Here is a 12741-nt window from a genome sequence, read left to right on the forward strand (position 1 = left end):
ATCGCAACAATGCCAATCCTTTTGTCCTTCAAGGCAAGACATATGATGAGACTGATAATGATATGAACTCCTATAGCATCTATAGAATGTCAAAGAGACACTACTCCACCACATTAAGAAGACTTCATTTGCCAAAAAATGTAGTGGGTAACCCATAGATTTTTGCTATGATGTGAACAAAATATTTATTCTTTGTGGTTTATTTTCCACTCCCATCTGATTGATTGCATTTACCATTGTCCAATCCAATGTTATGGCCTACATATAGTTTTATTTTCCATTGATATCCTAGATTAAATTAGTGGCCATATCTACCTTCATGTCACAAGCAATGGATTTGTTATGGAAAACGCAGTCGAATCCCAAAGCTTTATGTTTGCTAAAAGAAGCTTGGAGAAGTGGATACATCTTGCTTGGAGTTATTTTGTCAATGTTTCTAATTAGATAGATTGAGCTCTCCTCTAACAATGTATCTCTAGTCTGACATATAGTTGTTTTAAATATATAGATACAATGAGTGATCACACTTGTAAAGTAAAGTTGGCAATCATCAAGACTTTGCTACGAGGCACTGGACTTTCTGGAGATACATTGTCAGAGGACATGGTAGATTATGTGGAGATGGATGATGACACTTTAGACAACACCATCGAGATTCTTGGCAGATTTAGTATGCCCATACGTCTTGGAGAGGGTACATCCTCCCAGCCACATGCAGGAATGGAGACTTTTTCTCATGCACACACTACAATGCATCGGTAAGCTTCTTGATCGATAAGATAGTAATGTCATCCTTTTTTTACATATATAATTCTTAATATATATATCCTTTTGATGTCTTTTTTTGCTTAAGACTCCACTCCCAGGTACATCACGTCACGAGAGTCAGCGGCTTACTCTTGATGTACCTCCTACTACTTAGGTGACACCTGATTCATAGGCTAGTGGCCATCAGTCTTGTAGGTATATCTTTTATGGTGATTACAGATTAAATATCAAGTAGTTTTTAAGAACTTGCATCTCAATGTATCATATGTTTTTATTGCATGTAAGCATCAGCGGGTGGAGTAGCACACTTCTAGCAACCCGATCGATGTGGCAAGACACGAGCAGTAACCCCATTAGTACCGATGCGCACGTGCACTGGTCCTTTTTGGGTGTCACATGCAACATCACGCCTGACGACGGGGGTATCCTTCAGGTTGGAGCTAACATCACCTTCAGACGGGGATGAGAGACCTTTGCATGTCTTATCTACAGCGAGTTCATGTACCATGGGAGTAAGTATTATTTAACATAAAGAATATGAATTGAAATTTTTAATTTGAATTACTAATTGAATTTATTTTGCAATGCAGGGATCAGCTTGAGGATGACAAGAAATATGTCATCAACACACTGGAGACAGAGTTTGGGACAGAATGGAGTCACAAGTGTTTGCTCAAGAAAATGTGCAAACTCATGAGTCATCAACGTGACAATGCATGGTAAGTAGAGAGAGAGAGAGAGAGAGAGAGAGAGAGAGAGAGAGAGAGAGAGAGAAACAAAACAAAATGAAGTGCTATATTTATGTCTTCAAAAGGCCAAGATGACCTATGAGACCAAAAAGTTACGACAAAAGAGCTCTACTACCAATGTTAGGTAGAACAACGACATTGATGGTTTGCTACGGAACAAGCATGAGATCAAACATATTTGTGGTCTCTCAATCTACGTCCATGAGGCAGTTGACAAGCATGGGATCCATACTACTACCACATGCATCAAAGCTGGGGTGACCATAGTGTCATAGAGAGAGAGAGAGAGAGAGAGAGAGAGAGCAGGATTGGAGTAGCAAATGGGCAGCATGGGGGGGTTACTACGGGTACTCACTGAGGGTGCTGCTAGAACTACTGCTAAGAAACGATAGAAGACTACTGGCTTTGATGGTCTACTGCTAGGCCAAGCCAATCCCGAAAACAATTCTTGACTACGACTATTGAAGGTTGAGATGCTAATACTTGGGTTGAAACGTGAGATAAAAGCCTTGGTAGAGGAGGGGAATCGAACCTTGATATGAACTTTCTTTGATTGAACTTGAAGCTAAGATTACCCTGTACATAGCTAAAGAAAGTAAACGAGTATGAGGGGAATCAAACCCCGATGCTAGCCATATGAGGCTATCACCACAAGACTCCCCACCACCCACCCTTGTTAGTAAGCTTTGAAAAGAATAAAAAGAATGAATTCACAATGAATTATTTTGAGATTAAATCCTACCAAACATAACATAGTTTGATCCATGAGTTGACACGTAAGACTCACAGTCCTCATCATCATCTCTGAGATTAACCATAAAATTTTTTTCATCTTTATTATCATTTTTGACTTCTTTGAAGTTCTTCATCATTAAATATGTGTTGATGTTCATTTCCTCCATAGACTGGACATCCATTATTTCTTCCTCTTTGGTGTCTGTAGTGTTAGATTCTGCATCGTTGTCATTCTCATCATCTACAATGTCATCATGATTGGAAAGAAGAATTCTACACCTGTTTGACATCGATGTGTCTAGGTTCGAGGATGTAATCAATTCATCTTGATCTATTTCCTCAAGTCAATGCTATCAAACAAGTGTCAACCTCTAGGTTGGACATGCACAACTTGCCACCATGGACAAGCATTTGTATTCTTATAAAAGAACGCTTGGTCAACATGAGTTGGCAGAATGTAAGGCTCTTTTGTTGCACACAATAACTTTGTTGTAGGAAAAAGGGCATGGAAACTTTGAAGTAAAGGGCAAAAAGTCAAAGTCTGAAAATGAAAATCTACATTAGTTCTTAATGAATTCATTCAAAAAGCATAGAGTTTTTCTTTTTCAGCAATCAGCAAATTACTATGTGGAAAGCACTAATGAAAATTACGGTTTATGACAAGAACATAAAATGTTGCAACAAGATCATGCCCACCGACTCTTGTTCATGGAGGAGGAAAGAGAGCAGTATGGCATATCCCTAGAAAACTGCACCTACAATCAACTGAAGTTTCGGACCATCCGGAACATCGAAGAAGTAGTGTCGAAGGAGGAAGCAGCCAAGAGAGTCGTCGAGCAGTGCAACCTCACCAAGTACTTGGAGAAATTTGAGCAAAATGCCGACTATGGCTCCCATGTAACCAAGTTCACTATTGACAAGATTTGTGTCTCTTGAACTTGCACGTGATAATTGCTTGAAAGAGGCAACAATGCAAGAATCCTAGGTTAGATGTAAGTTGTCAATAGCTTTTATTCAAAGATGTTGTCCATATGCCCACATGTTGGTATACATTAGAGCCTAGACCAATAAATAAATTATTAAAAAATAAAATCCACTTGTTTAGTTCATAGTTTTCAAAATCCAACAAGTTACATGTCTTTCACAACCAATAATAAACTCTCTCTCTTTCGTTGACATTGGCTCATGATCACTAACCGCCTGTTGCATATGGGTGTATAACCAATCCATGAAAGTAGGTATGCCCCCGTTGTTATTTACACCATGGGTATAATGTCTGGATCTCCTCATTTTAAATTTTCCAACTCATTTGCTTGCAAGTTTCTTCTTGTACTCATAAATGAATTGTTGCATGCATTTGCTATTATAGACAATGAAAGTAGAAATATCCAATTTGTCTTGGAACTTAAGTCGAAAAGGGACTCCCTTACTAGACAATATCTCGTCTGACATGGTAGAAGACAACTCATTTGTCCATATGCATGGAGCTTCAGAATCGGTTTTATCAAGGTATTCACAAACGTAATGCATGCATTCTTCAAGCATCCATCCCTCCACCATAGAACCTTCTAGTCTTGCTTTTTGACATAACCTTTCAATACTCCCATAAATCTCTCGGCCCAAAACATCCATCCAGTGCTTACAACACTAGCAAGCTCTATCTCGTCCACTAGATGGATTAGAAGATGAACCTGGATGTCAAGAAAGGAGGTTGGAAGTTCCTTTTCCATTAAACAAAGAAGCTCTATGCATTCACACTTCTTTTGTGTAATTGACGCTTTGGCAATCTCTTTAGATGTAATCCATCTATCAATGAAAGAAAGAAGATATTGGAGATGTTTTTGAATTAAGATTATATGAAATAAAAATTTATACTAAAAATTAATGAGCAAGAAAAAGAAATAAAGATGATAGTGTTGGGTGGCTTTGCTATCTACAATGTATAGGTGTGCAAGCATGTACAAGGTAACTACATGCATCCAGGCATACATGGGTCAAAATCAAAATGAGAGGGAGGCACTCACAAAAGAAGATTAATCAACAATCTGAATAGGAGAATTTCCAATGTGCAAGATGAATACTTGGTAAGCCACCGTTTCCAATCATTTACAACATTTAGCTAGCTAAGGATGTTATGATATCCTATGTTGGAATGATGAGTGGTCCAACCTCTAAGAAATTTATATTCAAGGTTTGATACATGTTAGGAAACATTACAAGAGAAAAACTACTATAAAATATTGAATCTTCTAATGTGCCGCCTTTTTCTTTCGCCACGTGGGCTCTCCACGTTGGCAAAAGCTTCCTGGAATCTTCTTGAAGCATCCAAGGGGGCTCCGTAAGCCCCCTTTCATATTGCACTCCCCCACAAATAGCCATTTTAGCAATTCCCGTGGATCTCCCCCCCCCCCCCATATGTTATCTTAAAAAGCCCTTCCTAGGGACTTTTATAAACCCTTTTCAAAAGGGGTCTTTATAACCCGGATTTCTAAGCTACCTTTTCCCCCTTTTGCATACCACAAAGCTATTTCCTTTTCCCCCTTTTCCGTGTAGACAATTTAAACCCTCAGAGCTCCTACGTAAGGAAGGAAAAATTCATAAGTTCCATTTCTAAGGATCGATTCTGAAGGACGGTGCAATCAAAAAGGGAGATTTGCGTGCAAAGGAGACGGCCAACATCATAAATTTGCGTCCAAGGTGGAAAGGCCGAATTCACGATGGCTCCTAAGAAAGCACAAGGAGCAACCGCAGGAGGATCGTCTCCTAACATCCATGTGGACATTTCACAAGTCCAGGTTCTTCTTCCTAAATTTGATTAACGTCATAATATTTCAATTATGCATGGATCATCTGAGGAATAAAGATGCATGTTTTCTCGATTGGAAATACTTTGGCTAATAGATCACAATTGAGGGATTCGATCATTAGTATTTTTCAATAAAACAAACAAAATAAAGTGAGCATAAGATTTCTATGCATTTCTAGCAAGTGGGTTTTATGCATTAATTAGATAAATTAATGCCCATCTTTACAAAACGGAATTATGATAGTACACTTCAGCATGGAAGGAATAAACCGCATATCACATTATTAAACATCTTCTCTTCAAGATGATTTGTTATAGAAAGTTGCTAGCAACCGTAGGAAATTGCTAGGGCTGCATGAAGAAGATTTAACTCTAGGCAAGTGGCCTAAAAAACTTAAATCAATGAAAGGGTGTGTAAGTTCAGCATACGACAAATTCATTCGGAAGTGAAAGTAGAAAAAGGCTGCATGTTTAAACATAAAATCCTAAAGCTTAGTAGCATGAATCTTTTTGCATGTTATAGGATGATCAATCGGAATTATGCTATAACTTAACCTGTGCTTTGATCTTAACCCAAAAAGTTAGGGTTTGTAAATCAACTTATACGTAGACAATGAATCACGTGATTACGGAAATGGTAGCGTAATTATCTTCAAGAATAGACAAGTTAAATTGGTTTAAACCTAAACACCTAAAAACGCGAGGTACTCATTTAGGAAGGGTTAATTCAATGCAACATATCCCAAAGAGCTAACTAGGATGTAACACGTTGAGGATAGGACCTAATCACTCTTATTACAAAAATTGAAACTCTTATACCTTAAAAAGACTTGCCCACATTCACGGAATGTAGGGATAGTAGGGCATACTTGCGAGAAATGATCTAGGGTTTTTACCCTAAGGATCTCTTGCTAAAAAGATGAAACTCGGTTTGAACTTGGAACCCTAGAACCGTCAATGTCGGCCTAATGCAATCAGGAACGGATTGTTATATCTAATCATGATTTCATGATTATAAGACCCATTCGATGGGTAAATAGTCCCAAAGTTTTGATGCGACACTTGTGCAACAAGTTGTAGAGTCGCACGATCTTGTGATTTGATCACAAGGGAATGGCCAATTCCTCGGAATGAGATTGGTAGATTCATACGCAAGTTTATCTTGCAAGAGGATGAATAATTGTCTTGATATAGTACATTTCTTGGGTAAAGTGACTAAGATACGTGGATTAGAGATTTTCTTGGAAGCAAAAGACCAATCAATAACTTGGAATAACATATGAACTTAAGGTATTGATTAAGTCGGGTTAATAGGGTACGGCCCTAACCCAGGATATAGGGTTAACAAATAAACCCTTGGGGATCTTGCCAAGTCGCAATTGATCCTGGATCGAGTGCTGAATGCATTCGAAAAGAAGGATTCACTCCTTAGAAATTGGCCAAAAATTAATGACCAATAGAAATGATTGTGCTTGTAACAGTTTTAAGAGCACTGTTTTGCTTTGTTTGCTCAAAGAATTAAAGGATGAAAAGACATCTAATGGTTCAGGTTGAAGGCCTGAAGGGAGAGGCAGCTTCAGTTACCCCCGACTGCCTCCCTAACCCTAACCAAGGGGGTTATTAACCGCGCCGGGAAGGTGGACTGAACCCGCCGCGAGAGGTCTCTCCATTGAGCGCTACTTGGAGCAGGAGGATGCTTGGGTGCCAGAGGGGTCTCTGGCCGTAAATCCCTCGCCTTTCGGGCCCTGCACAAGAGGCCAACGTGACTCAGGATTGGATCTCGAGGCCCGCATACTAGTGTACGGGTGAAATCTTGGATTAGTAATCCCTGTGGATTATGGATAAGCCTACGGGCTGTACTTTATGTATTTCAAAGATAAATATGATAACATGTTGAAAAGGGACTTTTTTGACATTGCTTTTCTATGTCAAGTGCTATGATTACGTGAAGGAACCGGTGCCTAATAGACTAATTAAGGAAGTTGTTTGATACATGTCCAACTAAATGTGTTAGGTAATTAAATAACTAAAACAACCTGAGAAAAGTGCGGAGGATGTGGCCATAGGTCCGTCCTACGGATGGGTGGTCCCGGTTGGCTGAGAACTTTTCTCAATCATGATGGACAGCAAGAAGATCGTTTCAAGGGACATGAACAGCAAGGGCGCTGACCTAGAGTCTAAGTTATAACGATCCCGATTTACGCTGTTTTAGGGAAACGGAATGGGACTATGTCTTATGGCAGAGAGGTTGAGCTTTGCATCCCTCTCGATTCCCATTCTCCTTAAACCAAGTGCAGCATAAATCTGCTTCGGACCTGGCATTTCTGCGTAAAGTAGTTCGCTCGGGTTCGACGCTAGTTGCCGTTTAGGAAATGACCATTAGGGAAAACCCTGATTCAAGTCGGTCCTAAGTAGAAACGGCCAGAATACTTCTGCTACGTGGCAGACGCGGAAAGTCCTAGATCGCAAACCCCATAACATTCCATGGGAATGTCGGGCGGAGCTTTCTAGATATCCTTTTCGATGGACTGCTAAGACGTGTCTTGAAGATAGCAGGTGGACACGTTACAGTTGATATTAGAGCCATCGAAGGATTTTTTTAAAAGAAATATTAATAAAAAGAAGTAAAGCAAATGTTGCGATCCGAACATTCCCTTACTTTCGATGCTATCTTGTAGAATTATGAAGCATGGAACATGTTCTTAGTGTTCCGCGTCATGTTTATGACTGCCATGCATTCCCTGGATTATCAACAAAGGGTTGGGATGATGAACATCCTAGAGCGTATTTATAATCCATCGCATTTGTACATGGAATGAAGATGGATGGGTGCCTCAGGAATCTACTATATAGCTGCCCACCGTTTTGCATACCTTCAAACCAACCTAAAGAGGATCAAGTGGTTGGAAGACTTGAAAGTCGTGAAGCTGTTCATTTTTGTGGAGGCTCACGTGAACTCAACTTTACATATTCGAGGTCGGAGGGTTGAGCTAAACTCATATGTATATGAGGAAGTGACCCATGTAATCCCTACCGATAGGATCAAGGTATTGGGGTGCCATGAGAAGAAGGGGTTCCAAAGGAAAGGATACCCTGATCTTCCAATGACTTATCGATTCCTGAAGATCCATGACCCAAAATCATACTACTATCCAGTTCCTGTAGATAAATGTAATACAACATTATTCTCCCCAAACTAAATGTAAACAGTTGATCTATCATCTCTGGAAATATTGTATTCCGAAAGGGCTATGCCCATATAAATACAATAAGACTTCTTTTTATCAATGTCTGTTTGTTCATGAGAATTGATAAGAAGTTAAGTGGTTAGATTACTTGGTTGATGGCTGAAATGGAGATGAAATATAAATTGTAACGATTAACGAGTAATAACGTTAAGAAACCTTTATCCAGACACAACCCTAGGTATAGATTCCCAGTTTGCCTCCTACATCAAGTACTACTGTAATCCAAGAGAAGAAGTTTCTTCTCAAGCAGATTAAGCCGCCCGAATTTGATGGGAGAGGCAGGTTCGTCCAAGCAGATGCTGAAATTTGGATTGAATCCATGGAGGATTACTTTGAAGCAGCCGGTATTGCACCTGCCAACCAGGTTATGCTCGCCAAGCTGAAGCTCACCGGCGAAGCCAGGCTTTGGTGGAAGCAATGGTGCAGAGATCAAGGGATCGTAGAAGGATCCGTTACCTGGGAGAAGCTGAAGAAAGCTGTGCAGGGAAGATACTTACCACCTGCATATCTCATGCAGAAAATGAATGAGTTCTATGAGCTGAAATAGCTAGGACTCACTCTTGACGCATACTACTCTAAATTCGTCTCACTTCTTAAGTATGCGCCACAGATGGACATGACACAGTAGGTGTCAAAATTTTGTGATGGTTTAAATCCACCAGTGAATACCCGTCTCGAATCTATGCGCCCATCAGATCTTCAAGACACACTCATTCGAGCTGCCCCTATAATTCAGGAGGTGCAGGCTAGGCCAAGAGGTAATAAAACTTGGTCTTTTAATGACCTGAACAGAGGAGCATATAGACCTCAAATGAAGAGTGTTCAAGGTCAGAATCAGGGACAAAGAAAGAAAGCAATGACTAATAATGTCAACAACTTTGTTCCTACTCAAAGCAATGGCCGAAACCTCTGTTGTTTCCATTGCAATGAGCCCGCTCATTTCAAGAGGCAATGTCCCAAGCTTGGAGGAGGACATCGCCAAGCACCTTTCCAAGGAACGGGCTGTGGTCAGGGAGCCGCTACCTGAGGCAAAGGAAGAACCGCCTGCGTTGCCAATAGGCAAATGTGTGAAGAAGAAGAAGATTCAACCATGGAAGCAGAGTTTGAAAGGGCGACAGTCCATGCCGCTCTTCACAAGAAAGGGCGGAATCGCCAGTTCTCAGTGATTCAGACAACACTGTCGGACTATCAAGGTAAAAGTTTCAAGACCTTGATTGATTGTGGCAGTACACATTCCTTTATCTCACCAACTTGTGCAAAAATATTAGGAATAGCCACAGTAGAAGCACCTATCTTGCTTGTGGAATTGGCAAATGGTCGTGAGGTTACTTGTACCAGGAAGACTGCTAAGGTGGAATTCCTTATGGGAGGAAAGATGACTTTGGTCAAATTTAGAGTCATGAATTTAGGTATCCATGAGTGTCTACTAGGAATGGATTGGCTTAAGCCTAATGACGCCCACATTCATTGTGGAAAGGGCCAAATTTCCTTTCGAAACTCTGAAGGGGAATTGGTCACAACTCAAGGTGAGGCTGGAAATCCAAAAATCCAGCAGAAAGGACGAATTCGCGATGGCTCCTAAGAAAGCACAAGGAGCAACCGCAAGAGGATCGTCTCCTAGCATCCATGTGGACATTTCACCACAAGTCCAGGTTCTTCTTCATAAATTTGATTAATGTCGTAATATTTCAATTATGCATGGATCATCTGAGGAATAAGGATGCATGTTTTTTCGATTGGAAATACTTTGGCTAATAGATCACAATTGAGGGATTCGGTCATTAGTATTTTTCAATAAAACGAACAAAATAAAGTGAGCATAAGGTTTCTATGCATTTCTAGCAAATGGATTTTATGTATTAATTAGATTAATTAATGCCCATCTTTACAAAATGGAATTATGATAGTACACTTCACCATGGAAGGAATAAACTGCATATCACATTATTAAACATCTTCTTTTCCAAATGATTCGTAATAGAAAGTTGCTAGCAACCATAGGAAATTGCTAGGGCTGCATGAAGAAGATTTAACTCTAGGCAAGTGGCCTAAAAAACTTAAATCAATGAAAGGGTGTGTAAGTTCAGCATACGACAAATTCATTCGGAAGTGAAAGTAGAAAAAGGCTGCATGTTTAAACATAAAATCCTAAAGCTTAGTAGCATGAATCTTTTTGCATGTTATAGGATGATCAATCGGAATTATGCTATAACTTAACCTGTGCTTTGATCTTAACCCAAAAAGTTAGGGTTTGTAAATCAACTTATACGTAGACAATGAATCACGTGATTACGGAAATGGTAGCGTAATTATCTTCAAGAATAGACAAGTTAAATTGGTTTAAACCTAAACACCTAAAAACGCGAGGTACTCATTTAGGAAGGGTTAATTCAATGCAACATATCCCAAAGAGCTAACTAGGATGTAACACGTTGAGGATAGGACCTAATCACTCTTATTACAAAAATTGAAACTCTTATACCTTAAAAAGACTTGCCCACATTCACGGAATGTAGGGATAGTAGGGCATACTTGCGAGAAATGATCTAGGGTTTTTACCCTAAGGATCTCTTGCTAAAAAGATGAAACTCGGTTTGAACTTGGAACCCTAGAACCGTCAATGTCGGCCTAATGCAATCAGGAACGGATTGTTATATCTAATCATGATTTCATGATTATAAGACCCATTCGATGGGTAAATAGTCCCAAAGTTTTGATGCGACACTTGTGCAACAAGTTGTAGAGTCGCACGATCTTGTGATTTGATCACAAGGGAATGGCCAATTCCTCGGAATGAGATTGGTAGATTCATACGCAAGTTTATCTTGCAAGAGGATGAATAATTGTCTTGATATAGTACATTTCTTGGGTAAAGTGACTAAGATACGTGGATTAGAGATTTTCTTGGAAGCAAAAGACCAATCAATAACTTGGAATAACATATGAACTTAAGGTATTGATTAAGTCGGGTTAATAGGGTACGGCCCTAACCCAGGATATAGGGTTAACAAATAAACCCTTGGGGATCTTGCCAAGTCGCAATTGATCCTGGATCGAGTGCTGAATGCATTCGAAAAGAAGGATTCACTCCTTAGCAATTGGCCAAAAATTAATGACCAATAGAAATGATTGTGCTTGTAACAGTTTTAAGAGCACTGTTTTGCTTTGTTTGCTCAAAGAATTAAAGGATGAAAAGACATCTAATGGTTTAGGTTGAAGGCCTGAAGGGAGAGGCAGCTTCAGTTACCCCCGACTGCCTCCCTAACCCTAACCAAGGGGGTTATTAACCGTGCCGGGAAGGTGGACTGAACCCGCCGCGAGAGGTCTCTCCATTGAGCGCTACTTGGAGCAGGAGGATGCTTGGGTGCCAGAGGGGTCTCTGGCCGTAAATCCCTCGCCTTTCGGGCCCTGCACAAGAGGCCAACGTGACTCAGGATTGGATCTCGAGGCCCGCATACTAGTGTACGGGTGAAATCTTGGATTAGTAATCCCTGTGGATTATGGATAAGCCTACGGGCTGTACTTTATGTATTTCAAAGATAAATATGATAACATGTTGAAAAGGGACTTTTTTGACATTGCTTTTCTATGTCAAGTGCTATGATTACGTGAAGGAACCGGTGCCTAATAGACTAATTAAGGAAGTTGTTTGATACATGTCCAACTAAATGTGTTAGGTAATTAAATAACTAAAACAACCTGAGAAAAGTGCGGAGGATGTGGCCATAGGTCCGTCCTACGGATGGGTGGTCCCGGTTGGCTGAGAACTTTTCTCAATCATGATGGACAGCAAGAAGATCGTTTCAAGGGACATGAACAGCAAGGGCGCTGACCTAGAGTCTAAGTTATAACGATCCCGATTTACGCTGTTTTAGGGAAACGGAATGGGACTATGTCTTATGGCAGAGAGGTTGAGCTTTGCATCCCTCTCGATTCCCATTCTCCTTAAACCAAGTGCAGCATAAATCTGCTTCGGACCTGGCATTTCTGCGTAAAGTAGTTCGCTCGGGTTCGACGCTAGTTGCCGTTTAGGAAATGACCATTAGGGAAAACCCTGATTCAAGTCGGTCCTAAGTAGAAACGGCCAGAATACTTCTGCTACGTGGCAGACGCGGAAAGTCCTAGATCGCAAACCCCATAACATTCCATGGGAATGTCGGGCGGAGCTTTCTAGATATCCTTTTCGATGGACTGCTAAGACGTGTCTTGAAGATAGCAGGTGGACACGTTACAGTTGATATTAGAGCCATCGAAGGATTTTTTTAAAAGAAATCTTAATAAAAAGAAGTAAAGCAAATGTTGCGATCCGAACATTCCCTTACTTTCGATGCTATCTTGTAGAATTATGAAGCATGGAACATGTTCTTAGTGTTCCGCGTCATGTTTATGACTGCCATGCATTCCCTGGATTATCAACAAAGGGTTGGGATGATGA

At 40.3% G+C, this 12741-nt stretch overlaps 1 pseudogene; it reads left to right on the plus strand.

Moving 5' to 3' along the window:
- The first annotated feature begins 513 nt into the window (after positions 1-513).
- LOC148012789 (uncharacterized) lies at positions 514-1478 on the plus strand (annotated as a pseudogene).
- Positions 1479-12741: the final 11263 nt, after the last annotated feature.

Source organism: Lygodium microphyllum, chromosome 27 (genome assembly GCF_053477565.2).
Source record: "Lygodium microphyllum isolate KBCC chromosome 27, Lygodium_microphyllum_v1.1.10, whole genome shotgun sequence".
NCBI lineage: Eukaryota > Viridiplantae > Streptophyta > Polypodiopsida > Schizaeales > Lygodiaceae > Lygodium > Lygodium microphyllum.